Raw genomic sequence first — 21,459 nt, 5'->3', positions numbered from 1 at the left:
GAGTGTTTGTTTGTCTATTTATCAGCCCCTGAGAGGGTCATGCTTAGTGATCTGAAGCACAGGCTTGGGCAAGAGACACACATAGTTTAGAATACTGGTTCTGTTGCTGGGCAAGTTATTTAGCATTTCTTAAAGCCTCAGTTCCTTTATTCTTAAACTGAGGGGAAAAGGCATCTACCTCAGAGTTTTGTTGTGAAAATAAAAAGAAATAATCAACGCCAAGTGCTTAGCATATAGTAGATGTTTAACAAATATTGGCTAATGAATAATAAATAAGTAATGCATGTGTGCTAAGTCCTTTCAGTTGTATCTGACTCTTTGCGACCGTATGGACTGTAGGCCCACATTCTCCTCTGTCCATGGGATTCTCCAGGCAAGACTACTGGAGTGGGTTGCCATGCCCTCCTCCAGGGGATCTTTCCAACTCAGGGATGGAACCTGGGTCTCCTTTGTCTCCCGCATTGGCAGGTGGGTTCTTTACCACTAGTGCCACCTGTGAAGCCCAATAACTAAGTAATAATAAAAACAGTAAATAAATAGTCTTAAGGAAATATGAGAAACTCTCATCAAGTCAGTCATCTGAGAGCCCTCAGCTATGTGGTCATATAGGGTTTTCTTAGAATAAATTCTACTACTCTTTGTCAATATCAGTTCTAGAAAAAAAAAATTGATTTCCCAAATACAGCTAAATAGAGACCATGTAGGAAACACACCTATTGTTTCAATCAACTCCACTTACTGCTGCTGCTGCTGCTAAGTCGCTTCAGTCGTGTCCGACTCTGTGCGACCCCATAGACGGCAGCCCACCAGGCTCCGCCGTCCCTGGGATTCTCCAGGCAAGAATACTGGAGTGGGTTGCCATTTCCTTCTCCAGTGCATGAAAGGGAAAAGTGAAAGTGAAGTCACTCAGTCGTGTCCGACTCTCAGCGAACCCATGGACTGTAGCCTACCAGGCTCCTCCGTCCATGGGATTTTCCAGGCAAGAGTACTGGAGTGGGGTGCCATTGCCTTCTCCAACTCCACTTACTACTTTATAGCTTATTCAGAAGTCACGTATTGGCACTTTATATAGTATTTGATATTTGGTATTTTCTATGACACCATGCCTTTCTAATAGCACAGGTGTAAAAAGCTAAGGGTAGTTTCTTTAGGGGCTTCCCAGGTGGCTCAGTGGTAAAGAATCTACCTGCCAATGCAGGAGATTGAGGTTCAAACTCTGGGTCAGGAATATCCCCTTGAGAAGGAAACGGTAGTCCACTCCAGTATTCTTGCCTGGAAAATCCCATGGACAGAGGAGTCTGGTGGGTTGAAATCCATGAAGTCACATAAGAGTCAAACACAACTTAGTGACTAAACAACAAATTTCTTTAGAATTCTCCGCATCAGCATTTTTCAGAATATGCTTTGGGTTACACTAGTTCCATGATATGCTCAGTGGGGTAGGGGAAAGGAAGTTGAATAAGAAGGAAAGAATTCTGTGACATATAGTTTTAAGGAACTTCAGTTTTTATACCCTTCTCCTGGAGGTTCACTATATGTATCAGGATATATGAGTTAAATCTATTCAACTAAACCTAGGATATCACAAACATAATTGGTCATGTAACACCTTTTATCTCTTAGTATAATACCTACTCGGAGAAGGAAATGGCAACCCACTCCAGTATTCTTGCCTGGAGAATCCTGTGGACGGGGGGAGCCTGGTGGGCTGCCCTCTATGGGGTCATGCAGAGTCGTACATGACTGAAGCGACTTAGTGGCAGCAGCAGCAGCAGCAGCAGCAGCATAATACCTACGGATTTTCTAGTTCACCTTGGAAATTGGTGCCTTGAATGAGGTGCATGCAGTGAATACCATGTCAAACCTAACCATATTCAGGCAATCTAGAAGGAAAGTCTGTGGCTTCTGGCTTTGTGCCTTGTGACCACACTCAGGGAAGATGATCAAACACAAACTTCCAAAGGATTTAACTCATCTTCTCCATCTCCTCTACAAAACACCCTTACATGGCCTGTCACAGCACCTTGTGAGGTGGACTTTGTCTGGCTACTTTCCACAGGTGAGCAAACTAAAGCTCAGAGAAGGTAAACCAATGTGCCTAAGACTGCACAGCTGAGAAATGGCAGGAGTTGGGCTCTGTTTCCTAAGCCTTCCTGGTCACTCTACCCCAGTTGTCTTAGATGTACAATAGTGCTATAAAGCTCGCATCACCTTAGTTTAGAGCTGGGTGATTCTAGGGAATAAGGGTTTTAAGGACAGACGTAAGTAGTAATCTATAATTTATACAAATCCAGTGGACTATACAGTCATCATCTTATCAACAGATATTCAGAGATCCACTTTTTTAAGGTCTAACAGCCCCAAGCATTCCCCTGTTCGGCCAGATCTCCACACACTGGTTCACCACCTGGTAGACACTGACCACAGAATTGCAGGGTCACTGGGCCACACCCCACCCTAACTCACTAAATGGTCCCCTCCCCTGCCACATCTGGAAAAATCTTTCCTGTTCTACCAGGAAGCACTACTGTGTGTTACTTCTAAGACCCCTCAGCTCTATATGGAAGAAACAAAGTGAGTTTTACAAAACATCAGTCAACAGGCCTTGAAATAGAAACATGAAGTAATTACAAGTGACAGTTCTCCAATTGTGCTAAGGCTCAGAAGCAGTGCTTTCCTGGTCTCAGGAGACCAACTCGTGCCACTACCATCTGAGAAAACCTACGACGTGGGATGAGAATTTCAGGAGTTATGGAGGAGATGTTTTCTTTGCTGTAGACAATGAATTATCTCAGTTGCACAAAATCCACAGATTTACACCATGAATGAGAAAATCTGGATAAATGGCATGACTTACTCCCCTTAAAGGAAGTGCTTCCTTCAATGGTGGATTCATTGTATTTTAGCTTGAAGGGGCCTTAACAGGAGATCATACATGGCCTTGCATGCTAATTAGGAGGTTTACTGCTCCAGCCAGGATGCTCAGACAGTAAAGAATCTGCCTGCAATGGAGGAGACCTGGGATTGATTCCTGGGTCGGGAAGATCCCCTGAAGAAGGGAATGGCAACCCACTCCAGTATTCTTGCCTGGAGAATCCCATGGACGGAGGAGCCTGGCAGGCTACAGTTCATAGGGTTGCAAACAGCTGGACACAACTAAGTGATTAACACAACACAGCAACAACTGCCTCAGCCAGGACATTTTTAGGCTCCGTGAAAAACCTGTACATAGGATGAACACTTGCTGAGAAAAGAAACACAAAGTACAGGAAGCCTTAGAGTTGTTAAACTATCTGGTAAGATGCTCCCAGAAGGAGGGAGGAAGAGTTGGAAGAGAAAGGGTGGCTGTTACAACATACCACTGAGAGTTTCCAGAGTGCGCTTGCAGGGATAAACTGCCATGACAAGCCACCTTCAGATCACAGCAGCAGCAGGCTGGCTTAGCAGGATGGTGCACGGTGACAGAGACCTCAGCTACCCGTGGAACCTGGATTTCCATCTCAGAGGTGCTCCCTATGAGCTGCTCCCGCCTTATTTTGAGCACCAGGTTCTTTATTTGCACATCAGGGAAAACCTTTACCACATGGTTAGAGGATGATGAACATGCAAAAGAGAATGAAACACATTCACCAAAATCCTTCCCATGTACACATTCATGGTCACTTACTTAGGTGGGTTATGTAATTCTGGGATTGTCAACAATATTTTTAAGTATTAAAAAAATTGAAATTATCATTAGTGTTTGTATAAATTCAACCTTATTTGCCCCACATCTGTTCTTAGCTATGCCTTAGCTTAGATACTATACTAGTCCCAACACAGAGTTACTCACTTTCCCCTTGTCTATGGTCCATTCTATGGTGTTCTGGATCATCACTCACGGACAGATCTTCATCCAACTGTTTGAGTCAGAAGGACAATGAAGGACAGACCATCATTTAATTTCATTAATTGATATTACCAATTTGATTAGATTTTGAGATCAAAGATAGTCTTGCTCCTACTTCTATCCCCAGCACTTGGCATAGGACCCAGTGTCCAAACACTGCATAAGAGGTTTTGACTGAATGAATAATTGGAGTATATATCTATATCTTGAATTATGGAACTGTATCATATGCCTCTAAACAATATACACACTCCTTGCTAGGTAAACAAGAGTATTACTTTGGATTTTGGGGAATGCTTTGCAATTTTTTTCAATTAAAGAACATATGCTCATAACAACAAAAAAGAAGCAAGACCTTCACTCCAGCTCTACATAACAACACTCACCTTCCCTCCTGGGGTCTCAAAGGCTTCCTTTCTGGCTTTGTGTGGAAATTGGCACAGGTGCCCTCTTGATGAGGCCATAGATACTAGACAATAGTTGTGCAATCCTTTATGAAGATGCCAATAATGTGACTGGTTTCACAGTTAACAAAATGATCAGGAAATTGTTCAGAAAGGCAGGGGTAAGTGAGAGAGTAGGATGGAGGGAACAAGTACCCTAGGTGGGCATCTTTTCTCAGTGCCATCTGATACTGTCATATGCACACATTGAACACTTTTCTACCATGCCATTTGAATCACTCTGTATATATGAATTACTTGTTTGCCACAGCAACACCCCCCATTTTAAACATAAAGACATTTAGGCACAAAAGTTAAGGAATTTGCTACAGATCTCTCAGCAAGTAAATGGCAGAAGAAGGAGGTGAGCCTGGCCATGTGGCTTGAGTTCCTTCTTGCAATGGTGACAGCCTGCTTCTTAGATGTCACAGTCCTGAGAATTTGATGATATTTTCATCTGTGTCATAAAAATTTAGAAGCTGAGATTCAAAGAGACTCAAAATCTTTCCCAGAGTCCACCGATTCACATAAGGAGTGTACAATTCAAAATGAAGTCTGTCTGATTACAAAGCTCTTACACTTGGCAGTATCCTACTGGGGCCTCCTGTATGATATGTTTTCTCCTTCTCACAGTTTTAGTGGAAGATGCCTCATTATTTCCCAGGCTGAGCACCTGGCTCAGCTATACTCTTGAATATCGAGCTGTAATTTTAACAGGAAGAATTTTTCTGGTCGCTTCCCTAACACGGAAATGAGAGTCCCTGATAATAAGAGCTCATAGAGTCAGCTCCACTCCCCAAACATTGGTCTGTTGCCTGCTGGCTGCTGAGTGCTGTACAGATTGCTCTGGAACTAGAAGGCCTAGACAAGCCTGGCCTGGGAGGCATTCAAATCCCTTATTGGAAACATAGGCCTTTATGCATGGAGATAAGACTTGGGAGGAAAAGCCCAAAGCCCCAAATCCTAATAAATTAGTTGTCCTTCTGAACGTGGAAGTATAACTAGAAGGTAACCAGACCGGAGAAGCCAAGGAGACTGTGCTAGTGGTGATCAGTTGCCCAGAAGAGGAATGAAAAGCCCTGAATTCACTCTGTGAACACAGAGAAGAGCAAATATACGTAATATATTTTATACTGATGGCTGACTCCTATCAGCTTTGCTCTCCTCTCTTGGGATAAGACTAAAGGGAAAAACCACAGACAACATTGCTGTTGTTGCTTCATTATTGCTTCATTATTCATGTGTTATTTCCTACTGCAGTTCTTCACGATATTTTTCCTCCTAATTTCCTATTTTGAATTGTTCAATCACATGGTATCTATTTGGCTTCCTTAGTGGTTCAGAGGTAAAGAATCTGCCTGCAATGCAAGAGATGCAGATTTGATCCCTGGGTCAGGAAGATCCCCTGGAGAAAGATATGGCAATCCATTACAGTGTTCTTGCCTGGAAAATCCCATGGACAGAGGAGCCTAGCAGGCTACAGTCCATGGAATCACAGAAGAAGAGTGGGACATGACTTAGTAACTAAACAACAACAACATGGTGTCTATTATTACCATTTGCTTTCTCAATACCTTTTTTTTTTTCTGTTTTGCTGCACTGTGAGGCCTGTGGGATGTTAGTTCCCTGAACAGAGATTGATCCCATGCCCTCGGTCATGAAAGTGTGGAGTCCTCACCACTGAACCGCCAGGGAATTCCCATCAAAACTTTTGTGGAAGGGGAAAATAATAATTTTTGATTACTACTGCTATCTAGGCACCTTCTAGAATCATTTGACTCACCTTATATGATTTATAACTTGTTTACTTCCAGAAGGAATTGAAGAGGCTTATGACAACACAATGCACTAGATCAGTGAGTGCTCAGAAATGAGAAGAAGCAGGAAATAAACATTAGAGAAGGAGGGGAGTATACTCCAAACCAGAGCCCAGCCACAGTGACAGAGTGTTTAATTTAGCACGAAGCTTTCTGGGCATCCTTAGAATGATCATTTAGAATGCCCTCACTTTAATCCACATAATTCCAGCTATGGACACTTATCCCGATATTTAAGAAATAAAAATGCCTCTATATTTTTCCAAGAGTGGCTTACTGCATTCTCGTTGGTGTGGATGCACTGAGATGATCACTGGGCCAATTTCTTCTGCAAGATGACTTGCTGATGTAAATGGTTCCTCACCCCACCCATTCTCTTTCAGATCAGCAGCCATGGTGTGCCCACACACAACAGCCAACATCTGCCCAGAGCCCTTGAAGGCACTATTTTTAGCAATGCAGCCACACAACACACAATCCAGAGTGACTATGTGTCTCACTTCACCTGCTTTTCTTTCCAACAGGATGAACTTAAATTAGAAGGGGCCAACAAATCCCCATATAAGACAAATTTCCACTCTGATTGCCAAACCTGAAAAAGTGACATTTAAAAGAAACCCTTTTGGAATCCTGGAAGGAACGGCACTGGAGGCAGGTTATTAAAATGACTGATTTCCACCTGTCCCTGCCCCTGTCTGCCAAAGGAGGATGGGACAGGGACAGGCTGCCGGCACAGTAGAGGTGGCCCGAGCTCGCAGCAAGAACAGCAAAGTTGACAGCTGTGCTTTTCTGCACCGAACACCCTGGGAAAATCAACGCCTGGGCAGCCCTGCCGCCATCTGTGGAGTTTCTACAGCAGACAGGTTATTTATAGAAACTTGTTTGTGCAAAGCCAATATTTACCTGTCTGGGCTGTCAAAATTTACACTTCATCTGTGCCATTAGCCTGCTGTTTTCCTGTCAATAATGGAAATTTCCATCACCAGGAAGAGAGGCTTGGGGTAGCTATGAGGGCTACACTGTGTCCCAGTAGGTAGAGGAATGAGTAGTATTAATGGTTACAGGGAAAGTGCATCTGCTGTCCAAGTGGCCACTGGACCCTCCTGCTTTGCTGTGAAGATAAAGGGTTGGCAGGACAGAAAAGTGGAATTCTCCCAGTCACTTCATTATGGTTGAAGCCTTAAAGCCACCCCTGGCTAAAATCAAAATGGCATTTGCTGCAACAACCTTTATGTGTGTGTGTGTTGTGTGTGTGCATGTATGTGAGTGTGCATACAGGTGCGTGTGTGTTGCTCTGTAACTTCTAAAAGAAGATACCGATAGGATAGGGGTGGGGTGGTTTTCCATAAAAACCTATCCTTTCTGAAACCAGCAAGACTCTCTTTTTCACTGAGAACTGCCCTCTTTTCTACCTCACTGATCATCCTCTTCAGTGTCTTTTGTGAGTTTGCGTTCATCTGCACGTCACTTAGATGCAGTTACAGGTGTAGAAAATGAACTGATGGTTCCCAGGGTGTACGAGGCAGGAGGGACAAACTAGAAGATTGAGATTGACATATAAACACTGCTATATATAAAATAGATAACTATTAAGGGTCTATTGTATAGCACAGGGAACTCTACTCAATACTCTGTAATGATCTGTATGGGAAAAGCATCGAAAAAAGAATGGATATAGGTACATGGATAACTGATTCACTTTGCTGTACACTTGAAACTAACACAACACTGCAAATCAACTATACTCTAACAATAATTAAAATAAAAAAATAAATGCAGGTGCACAGTCCTGGACCCTCTTTCTCTTCTCACTTTCCACCTTCTCCCTCGGTGGTCTCCTTTATTCAAAAGATTTACAGTTCTATCTCATGCTTATGAAACCAATTTTGTATCTCTAGCTAATCCCACTCACCTTTGCTCATCAGTCCCTCTAGTTCTGCACAGGACATGACTTCCATGTATATGCACACAAAGCCCTTCTTATCTAGATCAGAAACTGAACTCATCTTTCCCCCAAATCTTGGTTTGCTGTTATTCCCCTAATTCTCTATCTTGGCTGGAGGTTCCAATATCCACCAGAAATCATGCTCAATGTCTCATTTTCCAACTCACTTTCAATTACAATCAACAAATCACCCAGATCTGTTGATTCTACAGCCTAAACACTGATTGATTCCATTTTCATTTTGGCCTGTATCTTGATTCAGTCCTGTATCATGTCCTTCTTGGATTAGCAACCATCTCCTAAACCTCCTAAACTGGTCTCTCTTCTGGTCATCTGGGACTTTTCAATCCAGAAAGTTTTCTTTCTAAACACAAATACCACCATATCAACCTGGCTTAATATATTTCTGTAGTCTTCGATAACCCTGGGACAAAGCCTGAATCACATAGCAGGTTGTACAAGGCCCTTCACAAGCTGACCCATCTCACTTCTACAGCTGTACTTCTTGATGCTTTCCTGCTCAAACATGGACCAGTGATCTGGAAGCATCCACAGTGCAGCAACCACATTCCTCTTCCTGGACTCTCCCACAAGCACCTCTGCCCCCAAGGTTCTATCCTCCTTTAGGATGTAGCCTGAGGATATCAACTAAATCAACTGTGTTCATGATAAAATTCATGAAGGTAGGGCTCACTTGACAAAAGATGAGTGAACACTTGTTTGTTCACTCAAAGAGCCAAGTGGAGGATTATGTGCTTTTTTGATTTAATTTTCCCAGTTTCTGTGGCAGTTCCTAGGATGCAGTAGATGTTCAAGAAATGCAGACTGAATAGAGAAGTGGTAAAAAGTGGTGAATAACATAACTAAAATGAATAGGATCTTGATTTTATATGGAATTTATCTTACAGCAGCTTATAAGCACTCTAAAGGACATTTTGCCTTTAAAATTGTCTGGTGAGGTAAATGGGGGAGAGAGAGAGAGGGATGTTCTTCTGTGCACTGATGGGGAAGGTAAGGGAAACTAAGGCAACTTGTGGGATCCAAGTGCACATAACTGTGTGCAGAAGAAGCTGGACTCCTTCGGCTAAACTCTGGATCTAGAAGACAACCTGTCATCTGGTTAGTAAGTCAGCCAGGTATAGGAACTCTGCATACATTATCATTTTATCCTTACAAAGGTTCTACAACATAGATGAGAAATACAGAATTTTCATTATGGCCAACTAGATGCTCCATAAATAGGCTGGGCTTACTCAACTGCTCACCTTCTCGGGCTCTGGCTTTTTTGGTCAGAGTTCCCAAGCTCTCTATTCCCCCAATGCTTCGTTACATCTCCTTTTCATCCCTCCTGTCTATCTTACCACTTTTTTCAGAGTTTAATTTTAGAAGATGAAACCACTGGCATTTCCCAAATGAACACAGTTTGAGGAACAGAATACTATGCATGGTATACAAACAATGAGGTACATGGCTGATGGGAAGTGATTGACTCCTGACTGGCTGGACTGGTTAACAGGCCCATTATTCACAGATGTGAGAGAGGAGGTGACATTTCCTTTAGCCTCATGAGTGAGACTCAGGAACTGAGCAGCCCACAAGCAGCTTTTTATGTAACCAGCCCACCATCTCTGCAGGAGACATGAGGGTTATAACATCTGTTTTCTTTCTTCTTCCCTCCTGCAGTTCACTTTTCACGGTGGGTGACTAGGCAAAGGGTCCCTCACCATGGAGCCCCAGTTTTCTCCAATTTCCTCCTTTGCCCCCAGCCACTCCTATCTTTTGCTTCTGTCTTTTGGTTTAACTCCGCCTGGATTCCAGGGCCGGCTGTGCTTTCTGGCTCCAGGCAGTTTACCTCTCTCTCTCTGCTTCTTTGCTCATTCCTAAGGTGAAGGTAACAAGCGTGCACCTCTCAGCAAGGCTGGGGACGGACTCAGTCCTTCTTCAGTAGCAACACTGATCTACACGGAGATATAGCCATTTAGGTATTCCTCAAACCTTCATGCACACAAGACACTGTGCCTTAGGGACAGAGTCCTTATGGGCATCAGGCCAGGGCCTCCTCTGTCAGGGCTCTGGGACAGACTGAAGATACAGCCCGAGAGTTAAGCTGAGGATAGGCTCCAGGAAGCTGTTACAGTGGGATGCGTGCCCAAACGGCTGGGGGCAGGGGTCTGAGAAAAGGCCAGGAGGGCATGCCTACCTATTGCCCCTGCAGAGCAGTAGATGACACCTCTATCCCCCTGTCACTCAAGGCAGAAATGGAGGACGCAATTGTGACCCCTCCCACCTCTGTAACTACTCTCTACTCATAGTGGGACCATCAGCTTCTCTCTAAAATACATCTTGGAATCACTTTCTTACCTCTATCTCCTATTGCCTTGGTCCAGGCCACCATCACCTACTGCTTGGACTAGAGCATCAGTCTCCTCACTGGTCTTCCTACTTCCACTCTTAAGCCGCACCTATCTAGTCTGGGCTCAACAATGGAGATCATCTTAAAAGAAATTCAATGGGATGACCCAGAGGGATGGGATGGGGAGGGAGGTGGGTGGGAGGTCCAGGAGGGGGAACACATGTAGGCCCATGGCTGATTCATGTCAATGTATGGCAGAAGCTATTACAATATTGTGGAGTAATTAGCCCCCAACTAAAATAAATAAATTTATTAAAAAAAAAAAAAGTAATTCAGATCTCATGTAAACATATGTCTCCACTATATCTATAGTTGATTCACTTTGTTGTACAGTAGAAACTAACACAACACTGTAAAGCAATTATACTCCAATAATAAAGTAAGAAATTTATATTAAAAATGTGCAGGGGCAAACTTCAAATTAAAAAAAAGTAATTCAGATGAGTGCATCGTATTGCTTGACATGCCTCAGTGATTTCTCACATTGCCTAGACTGAAGTCCAATCCCCTCACCCTGGTCTACAAGAACCTGCATGATTTGATCCCTGCTCACATCACCAACATCATCTTCTGTCACTTTCCCCCTCACTCTGCTCAAAGCAGAGTGATTTGCAGAGTGATATCAAGACTGCCAAAGCAGTCTTGATATCACTTCCTTGAACAAATCAAGCTCTTTCCTGTCTTGGGTCTTCTGCACCCCCTGCCTGGAATGTATTCTCCTCCACACACTTTCACATAACTGCCTTGGTAAACACAGACTGCACCAGAGGTCAGGGATACAGTCGAAGGACTTGCCTTTCTAACAGGTTGTAGGTGAAACTGATGGTGCTGGTCCAGGGACCACAGCTCTCTCTGACCACACCATTCAAAAGAAAGTTTCCCCTATTCCTGGTAGATTCTGTCTCTGCCCCTTTTTGGTTTACTTCATAGTACTTCTTACATTTGGGACCATTCTGCCGTGTTTATTCTTGTGTTGCCTTTGCTTGTCTCCCCTGCTAGACTGTAAGCTCTGTGAAAGCAGAACCATTTCTCTTTGGCTCAGCATTGTGTCCCCGTGACTGGTGCAAGGCCTGGCAAATAGTAGGTGCTCAATAAATACTTGTTCAAGGAAAAACAACACAAAGGGGGATATAAAGGCCAGAGCAAGAGATTCTGAACTCAAAGACCTCTACATGAAATTAGCAAGGAGATTGCAGCAGGAGCTGGTTGGGAACCAGGGAGGAGGGTCTGGGTACCAGCAGGATGTCCCCAGGCAAGGGGCAGTGACTGCTGAACAGGTGTGTCCCTCTGGCAAACCCACTGCACACAGATGCTCAGTGTCAGGTGGAGGCTCATCTTCACCCCTTGGGGCTGCCGGCCTCAGGGCAGAACATGGATCCTGAGAAGAACCTCCCAGAAGATCTAGGTAGATTTGAAAGGAAATCAGTCAAAGAGGCCATCAGAGCCTCTTTAATTAAATGTTCTGCTTGGTAACCTCTTAGTGATTGTTCCCTGTCCCTGCGGGGTCAAACACGGCACCTGGCCATGGGAGGTGAGAGAGAGATGGAGTTGGCCATGGAAGCTTCGGTGGCATTTTAATGAATGCTACAGAGAATGAGAAGGGTAGGCAGACAAAAGCCATGAAAGATGACACTAATGAGTCTTATCCAGCTATGCAGGTTTATGTGATGAATGCCCAGCACAGAGGAAACGTTTGATTAATAAGACAGCCTCTCTGTATCATCACTCTCACCTTAGAGTCTCCAGGTAAAGGGGTGGTTGTAAAGGGGCTGACTTGCTTTTAAGCAAGGTTCAAAGAAAAAGCAATCACTCTAGACTCAGTTATGAAAATGAATGGAGGGAAAGTGGGAATTGTAATGGTGCTTTTGGAAAAAAAAGGGAGAAAAAAGACTTAACATGTTCTTTCCTATCACAGAGAGTCTCAAGAGAGGTCTACTTACATAAGAGAAGTTCTACTGGCATGTGAATGGATGGGGAGGGAAAAGTACAGACATCAAAGAAGATGGGGGTTCTTTCTGCCCTTGGGGAAGATAAATCTCTTCATTACCCCCAAAGCACTGCTACGGGACCCACAGGAAGGTGACAGGACTCTCATGACATTTCAATACCATGAAGTCAGGTGCCGAATGGTGGAAGATAGGTATTGCTCTCTTCATATAAACATGAACATCACACACAAACCCCAAATTAGTTGTGCAAATATTTTTTAGGTCTGCAGTTAATGTCTGAAAACCGCAATTGTGACAATCTGTTAGATATATTTATGATACAAGTATGCTAAATTCAATGTAATTAAGTTAGAATAGATGGCAATATTTTAAAAGGTGATCCTTAATGCAACCATCTACAAAAAAAACCACTGTTAAAAATTTTAGTGCATATATTTTTAGAACTTTCCATAAGAATAGGTTTAGTATAATATTCTACATATTGCTTCTAAAACCTTTTTTATATAACAACATAAACACCTTTTCTATATAAAATCTATGCTAATGCATCAACAGCTTTAAGAAATACAGTTTTCTATTTACTTTTTTCCTATTGGTGAACATGTAGGTGATTTCCAATTTTAGCCTGTATTGAATGTACCCACATAGGAGTTTGGCATCTTAGGGGCAAGTGTGTTAACATGTTGCTGAATGAATGACTAGATTTCATCTTTCCTTGCTCCAGACTTGGAACAGTATTGTGTGTGTGTGTGTGTGTGTGTGTGTGTGTGTGTGTGTGTGTGTGTGTGTGTGTGTGTGTGTGTGTTGGTCATCTCAAGGGAAATTTTGGAAAAAGGAGAAGTAAATGTTTCAATCCAAAGTTACTATCTTTATTCAGAAGCTAATAGACCTGTACTGAAAATTTTAATGCTCTGGACTCAATGCCTAAAACTTGGATACTTGCTCTGAGCCTCAGGCAGGCTTTCCAAAGACACTGCTGTTGCTCATAAATGTGTAAACACACAAGTTGCTGGAAGGCAGGAGAAGCCCATGTGCAGGCTCACATAGAGCATTAAGCCCTCTCCCCTCATCTTCAGAGCAGTGCTGTGAGCTAGGTGTGTCGACCTCATTTACAGTTGAGAAATGGAAACTAGGAAAGTACAGGAATTGCTGGAGGTCACAGAGCCACCAAAGTATCAGGGTTAAGGTTCAGACTAAGTGCTCAGGGCACCTTCTACTGATGGCAGATGCCCCTGGGCAAGGCTGACGGAGAAGCACGGGGAAGGACAGGCATCTCTGGAAGGCAGTCCAGGGTTTGTTGGACTGCCAAGTGAAGGATGAAGATGATGGGAAAGGGCCGAGAGGGCCCAAGTGCAGGAGTCTGTGCTCAGCAGCATGTAGAGTTTCCAGTCCTCCACCCCAAACACCCCAGAACTTCAAAAAAGCAGTGCCAGCATGCGAGCTCAGTCCCTTCAGTCATGTCCGACTCTTTGCGACCCCATGGACTGTAGCCCGCCAGGCTCCTCTGTCCATGGGATTCTCCAGGCAAGAGTACTGGGGTGGGTTGCCATGTCCTCCTCCAGAGCATCTTCCCAACCAGAGATCCAACCTATGTCTCCTGCATTGCAAGCAGATGCTTTACCCACTGAGCCACCTGGGAAGTGCTCCCCCCCCCCCAAAAAAAAGTGGTACCTTCTTGTTTTGGCCTAAGGTAGTGAGGCAAACTTCAGCTGTGTTTGCACCTGGTCAAAGTGAACCTCAGACCTCAACAAAGAGTACGTGCACTTTCTCTTAGAAGGTAAGAATTCAAGGTTCCATTAACAGGCGGGGCACTTTCTGGCCTGATATTGCTAAGTGCATGTATTTTTTCAGCTCTTTTGGAACTGGTTTTCTAAAAATGGTTTCCTTGAATCACGTTCCTTGGAATCACATAGGGCATTTGTTTGTTTGTTTGTTTTTTAAAGCAGATTCCTAAACAGTATTCCTATTAAATCCTACTGAATCAGAAATTTTGCAGGTGGTTTCCAAGATTTGGCATTTTTACAAGTATACCAGGTGAGAAATGTTTCCAGGTACCAAAATTTGAGAGGCATTCTCTAAATTCATCGTACAATTTCTGACTCTGGGGTCTTAACAAGACAAAGCTTTTAACTGAGAGATTAGAGTCAGTATCAGCTGTCATGTCTATTATGCTTGAAGGCATGAAAAGGCTTTCATGTTACCTCATATATGGTTTCTGTGTAGTTCCCCTTATACACAGGAAGAAACAAATGCCAGGAGGTCAGGTAACTTTTGGGCTCACGGCTCCTAACTGCTCACAATAGGAAGTAAACCCTCTTCTCTAGGTGAAAATCCTCTGCTTCTTTCTCTACATCCTCTCATCTCTCTTAATTCTCACCAGTATATCCCTTGGTCTCATTCCTCAAAGATGGAGAATCCATTTTTAAGAGCAAATTCCCCAAGTAAAAGCACTTGGAAGAGCAACAGGCTGAGCAGGTATCTTCTTTTATGAAAACACTTCATAATGTCTTGGAAGCATGTATACATCTTTTTGTTCCCCTTAAATTTGTCAAAGCTACTGTGCAAAGAATACCAATTAGAGCTGTGATATCTTTCTGTCCCTTGCTGCCTCCTCGGGGTCCCAAAGGCTACCCTATTCATGCCTCTAGTCCTCTACTCGGGTTGTTGCTTCCTCTTTGAATTCTCTCCCACATGACCTCTATCCCACTCCTATGGATGTGGCAAATTCTCAGTCATCTTCCAAAGTCCAATTCAAGTATCTTCTGCACTTCATAGGTTCTCAGCTCCCCCTACCCCATCCCTTACCCACTTTCTTTTTGCCTCCAAGAGGACTAACTGTTTTCACATCCTCTACTTGAGTCTAATGGAATTCAACAGGGCAGTTGGTTTATGTCTGTCTCCACTGCTAGACCACTTGATGCTTGAGACAAGATCCTCTTTTCATTTTTATGTCTCTCTCTCTCTCTTAGTCAGTACTTGATGCATAAATAGATGCCTGATTCAAATTTATCTCTCAATATTTGTTCGGTTTTTCAAAACCTTTTGTCTAGGATGTCCTTAAGGCTATAAACATTTTGATTCAGGAACAAGTCAGAACAAAAATCAATAATTCTCTCCAAATTCCGTATTTGTTTTCTTCTCTTTTTTGAAAGAAAACAATTAAGTCAGAAATTTTCCAAACAAGGCCTTGGTCTCTTCTGTATCCAAGAAGTAATTTTAGATCCAAATGCCATCAGATCAATCCATGTATTAAATGCTCGTAAAGGACAATTCTGAAATCGGTTAGGTTGCCTATAACAAAAAAGGTCAGTTTATCCAAGAAGTTTTATTTTACAGCTTGAAAATGCACTGAGGCATACAAGAAAATGAGTTCAACTTTGAGACTACCAAGTGAGGCCATCTCACAACAGCCTGTAGAGACAAGGCTTTTTAGCAATTGTTGGAAAGACTATCATCAAGAATATGTTGTGCCTACGCACAAATCATCAGCCTACATAAACACCATCAGTTGGGAAATTTTTCAATGACCAGTTTGAAATGGGAAAAGTTAAACTTGTAATAGGCAAATAATGGGTGGTCTGTAGGTTTGATCATAGGGCAGGAAAAAAAAATAACAAGAAATGATTAACTGAAGTGAGTCTCCACTGTCCTTTCACATTAGCTACTTCTCTGGTAGTCTGAGTTTCCCAAGTCCAAAATGTCTAGTGGTGAGCAGAGGAAAATATCATTTCCAAGTTATGTTCCAAGTAATGTTGTCAATTTCCCACCAACTGTGATCTCCCCAAGAGATAGCCAAAGCTATTTAAATGCTATCAGCCTTGTTTCTGTGGGGAGGATGGCAACAACTCTTTTCCAATATAAATTTGAAGTACACCCCATCAAAATAGTACTTGTTGAAGCATTCAACCAACCTAGTAATTCTGAAATACATTCAGGCAAAGACCCCAAATATCACTGGATGGTGATTTTCTAATCTAGAGAAGATAATGGACAACTGAAGGAATATGATTTCTGGAAACCTTGAGGTTGCTCTTGACAGGTTGGAGGCAAAACCCCTAGAGAGCTCCAGCCCTTATCAGACCATGCTCCTTGGCATCCAAGGAGCCTTCCAAGTGCTCCTAGTTTCTGGTGCAATTTCTGCTTTTCCGCCTCCAGCCGTTCCCACCTCCTCATGAGAACCACCAATGAGACCAGTCCCAACAAAGAACTACTGTCAGTACTGAGTAGCCCACTCTCTCTGAGACTCCACCCGAATCAGACTGTCACACCTCTCATTCCTGTGTTTCTCAGTCAAGACTCCAGCTCATCCCTCATCACCCAGACTCTCACAGATCTGCATTCCCAAAGGTTTTTTATATTCCCTACTTTGCCTGAAGCTCTGGTCACCCTCTATTAGCTTCAAATCTTTCCAGTGTGCCCTCTGAAACCCAAGGTCTGTCATCAGTAAATTCTCCTATGTCTTATGAAAACATTTGTTTCTCTTTCTTGACCTGATGGGAATCTGGATGACTTTCTAGGAGACTGTTTTTCTTCTGTAGGCTTCTCTAGTTCTTCCTTCTACCTCTTGGTACTACTGGTCTTGGAGACTGGATAAGTTGTCTTTCTTGCTCTTCTTGGTTGCATCCAGACCACTGTCCTTTCTACTCCTTAACCCCTGTCCAGTTCCTTTGTGATGCCCTCAGATTATACTACTCACTAGCCCTCCTTGTGTTATTTACTGTCCTCCCCATCATGCCCACAATTTATTAAAGATTTTCTTACCCTCTTTCCCATTGCCATTGTTCTGTTATTATTCTTAGTAATCCCAATGTCCTCACAGAGGATCCATCCAGCATCTAGCTTCTTAGTTCCATGGCCTCCTCAACCAATGATCTTGTCCATTATACACCCCAAAGCCACTCTTTGCTGTGATTGTGTCCTAAACGTTGTCATTGGTGATACAGAACATTAGCCAAAGTCTCAAGCTGACAACTACTATCTCATCTTTACAACTCACTCATGCTAATATGTCCATTCTGAACATTCTCTGAACTTACTGTAACTTCCGACATTATCATCATTTCCTTCCCCATTCATGTCTTCACTTTTTTATATCATTTATATTCCATTATAATTATAATCACTCCCTTACATTTACTTCCAAATACCCAGCACCTCTTCCCTCCTTCATATTTGCCCAGTAAATCACTGATCTTCCTTAAACCCTATTCTCTGCTCTGCCCTTCTGCGGAGTCGAGTGGCTGGAGCAAAGTATACAATGGTGCAGTCTGGTGTCATTTAAAATCTATGACCGTGGCTAACGAGGGAGTTCTCAGTTCTGCTGGCAGTCCTACTGTGCTTCCCCAGTTGATCCACTCTTCACAGCTTCCTTCTACTCGAAAACCTCCAGGGCCCAACCCCTTCCTTCTTAGTTTTCATCAGATAACTTATTCTCATTTCAATAAGAAAGTAAAACCAATCACAAGAGAACTTCTCTAATTAGACAGTGAATTAGAGCTGAAACTGCTTTAATCATGAGCACCAATGACCTCCATAAGGCCCTTTCTGATAGATAATTTACAGTCTTCATTCCACAATAGTGTTTGAAACATGATTACTGCCTCTTCCTAAAAAAGTCTTTCTTATCCTGACACTCATAATGCCACATTTTGTTGTCTGTGTGCTTTCTATTTTTTCTTAGTATCCTTTATTGAGTCTCTCTCTCTCTCTCTCTTTTTTTTTTTGGCTATATCAGATGGCATGTGGGCTCTTTAGTTCAACCAGGGATCAAACCTGTGCGCCTTGCAGTGGAAGCATGGAGTTTTAACCACTGGATCGCCAGTCCCTCATCTTTCTGATCTCTAATTGTTGGCAGTGCCCTGAGTTTGGTTCTCGACCCTTGATTGTCACTCCCTCCCTCCCTAGATGAGCTAGCAACTCTCAAATCACATTCTGGTCCCAACCTCTTTGTAGGAGCCAGATGCATCTATTGCACTGCTCTCTCCACATCTGTACTTGGATGTTTGTCAGGCATCTCATACTCAACAGCTCCAAACTCAACTCTTTCTTCCTCTTCCCTCACCCCAGATCTGTTCTTTCCCAGTGTTTCTCAACTCCATAAATGGTGCCATCAGAACTGAGAGTCATCCTTAATTTCATTCATTCTGACCTACCTCACACCCCACCTATCAGATCCAGTCAGCATATTCTATTGGCTGTGTCTGGAACACAAATTCAAATGTGACTGCTCTCTGTCATTGCTAACCCTTCCACCTTAGGTCTAAGCCACCACATCCCTTGCCTGACCTGCAGCAACAGCATCCTCATCTCTTGTGTCACCTTTACTCCTCTGCAGCCACAGTGACCCTTTAAAACCTATCAGATCCTGCCACTTGTGTGCTCACAATCTCCAAGGGCTCTGTGTCCTACCGAAACCAAAAACCAAGGTTCTTTCCATGGCCCTGCGAAGTCTGGACCCTGACTAGCTCTCTGACTCAGTCCACTGCCACTCTCCTCCTTGTTCACTGCCCTCCAGGCACACTGACTGCCTCGCTATTTTTTAAACAGCAAGCTTGCGCCTATTTCAAGTCCCTTGAGCCTAATCTCCTCTCTTCCCAGAATGCTCTTTCTCAGCAATAATTACACAGCTTTCTCTCCACAGCTCCAGAGTCACCTCCTCACAGAAACTACCAAGGGAACTCCAACCAAAACAGCAGTCCCAACCTTTTGCTAACCTTTCAGCCATGTATAATTTTTTCTATGATGGTATTACTTGACATAGCATTATCTATCTATCTATACATAAATATAATTAATTACATAATATTAATTATCATATAACTAATTATTGGAGAAATAACTATATAATAAACTGAAAATGATACTTTTAAAAGGCATTTTGGGGACTTCCCTGGTGATTCAGTGGCTAAGACTCTGTGTTCCCAATGCAGGGGGCCTGGGTTCAATTCTTGGTCAGGTAACTAGATTCCACATGTCCCAGCTAAAATATCCCATATGCCACAGTGAGAATCAAAGATCCTGTGTGCTGCAACTAAGACCTGGCATGGCCAAATAGATAAATATTTTATAAAAGGCAGCTTGGAGATTCCTTGAAGTAGATAAGCCTTTGATGAAGATCAGTGCTGTTCAAGGTATGGTTGTAGAGCAGTGTTAGTCTATGAACTGCCTGAGATTCGACCACAAGATAAAGGGCTTGCATGAGAAATCAAGTCAATGTGCCACTTCCTTCACTGAGAAGGTCTTACCAGGGCAAAGGTATAAATTGAACTAATCTGTGTGTTTAATGACATAGTTGATTTACATTCTGTCGCAAATCAGTTACAAAAAGCTCACTCTGAGTATCGCTGATGTAGACCATCTAGCCCAGTATCTCTTGCAACTTTTTCTTACCTCTGGTTTTAAAAACTGTTTTTTAATCTCTGAGCATGCCTAGAGATAATTAAGTGTGCTATGAGGAAGTTGTCCCTTCCACATACATATGAGGCATACATTAGTGACAATTTTGGAATATATGTACTGATGATGTATATCAAGAAAACAGAGGATAGATATGAAAGAAGACAAAATAGATTTTCTGTTGAGAATCATGTTGCAATGTATATAGCACGGTCATAATTGGATAGATCCAATGGGCTAGAAAAATAGATAATGTCTATTATTATAAGCTGCTTTCAGGTTGAGTATGAAATTTCTTTCTCCTTTTATATCTCCATAGAGGAGTATATTACACAAAATCTTCACTCTTTGGCTTGCAAACACTAACTCAGCAGATATTTACTGGTGCCTAATGAATCAAGGCCTGGGGACTCACAGCGAACAAGACAGAGACTCTGGCTTTGTGAAAATTACATTTTAGTGGAGATAGAAAGAAAAGTAACCAAAATTATCTTAAAATTCCAACTCTGTATCTTCCAGGAATAATGCTAATGATATTAATGACTATATAGGGTGTTTACATTACCTCGCCTGAGAATTAGGGAATTTTAGTTCACCAAACTCCTTGAGGATTAGCAAGAGATGAGGTTAAATAAACCTCTATTATAGCAATATCCTCTTCATTCTTACAAATGTGTTTTTTCTTTAAAAACTCCACCATAAATCTCAAGAAAACATACAACTGTTCCAAAATCTTTTACTTTTCTTTCAAGTTTGATGATACTTACGAATATCATTTTCTGTAAGAAAAACAAAGGATTCAGTGATTTTTCAGTATTTCTCTAAGAAAACTATATTTTAAATCTTAACTGAAAAAAAAAGTTTCACATGGTGTTTTAACAAGATTTAAACGAAATGACCTCTTGCCCTTCTACCCCACGAAACAATACTTTATACTTTTACACAGCCAAGCATGTAGTAGTCTCTGGAGCCGGTCTCTAATTTCCACTACCTGTTTCGTATTAGCTGAGAAACAAAAAATCCTGACTCAGCAGGAAAAAAACCTTCATAGCTTAAAAATTGTGTCACTTAATTAAATTAGGCTTTCTAAATGGAAATAATTTTCTAATCTATACTTGCAAACATGCTGCTTTTTAGTGGAATGCTTTTGAAATTTTTCCTAAAATAATCACATTGTGCTGGATAATTTTAAGCCACGGCTGAGGGAAGTTTCCAGCTGTCTCTGGCCTCCTGCTTTACAGTGCGTTCCAAGCAGACCAGTGCTTCCTATGTGCCCCTCTTAGGATTCATGAAGGGCCAAGTTGCTCGCATGGAAATCACAGGGGAGGTTTAAAACATACAGATTTTCAGGACTCAGCCAGGTGACTAGGCCCAGAGACAGACACCTGTAAGCCAAGCTGCAGGGTTGGAATTTTACTTAGAAAGCAATATGGCATCATCACAGATGTTGAGGTTGACCATGGCATCATCAGATTTACATTACAATGAAGTATGAAAGATGGAATAGAGGGTGAGCCAAACCCAAGAAGAGGAGAACATTTAAAATATTCTATAGGGATTCAGTAGCAGATTTTATTTTCTTAGGTTCCAAAATCACTGTGGACGATG

The 21,459-nt window shown here is 42.4% G+C and overlaps 1 protein-coding gene and 1 long non-coding RNA gene across 8 annotated transcripts in view; both read right to left on the bottom strand.

Annotated features, from left to right (window-relative positions):
* ELMO1 (engulfment and cell motility 1) overlaps positions 1 to 21,459 on the bottom strand; it is a 583,742-nt gene that overhangs the window by 93,648 nt on the left and 468,635 nt on the right. The gene's annotated exons all lie outside the window — the stretch shown is intronic.
* Positions 6,066 to 8,254, bottom strand: LOC145523610 (uncharacterized). Its single transcript, XR_014066777.1, has 2 exons — positions 7,229 to 8,254; positions 6,066 to 6,840 (listed from the first exon to the last, which is right to left on the bottom strand). It is a non-coding gene; the product is annotated as an uncharacterized LOC145523610 (long non-coding RNA).

This window comes from Giraffa tippelskirchi, chromosome 10 (assembly GCF_054371585.1).
Source record: "Giraffa tippelskirchi isolate mGirTip1 chromosome 10, T2T-mGirTip1v1.2.pri, whole genome shotgun sequence".
Taxonomy (NCBI): domain Eukaryota; kingdom Metazoa; phylum Chordata; class Mammalia; order Artiodactyla; family Giraffidae; genus Giraffa; species Giraffa tippelskirchi.
This window is presented reverse-complemented; position numbering and strand designations above follow the sequence as displayed.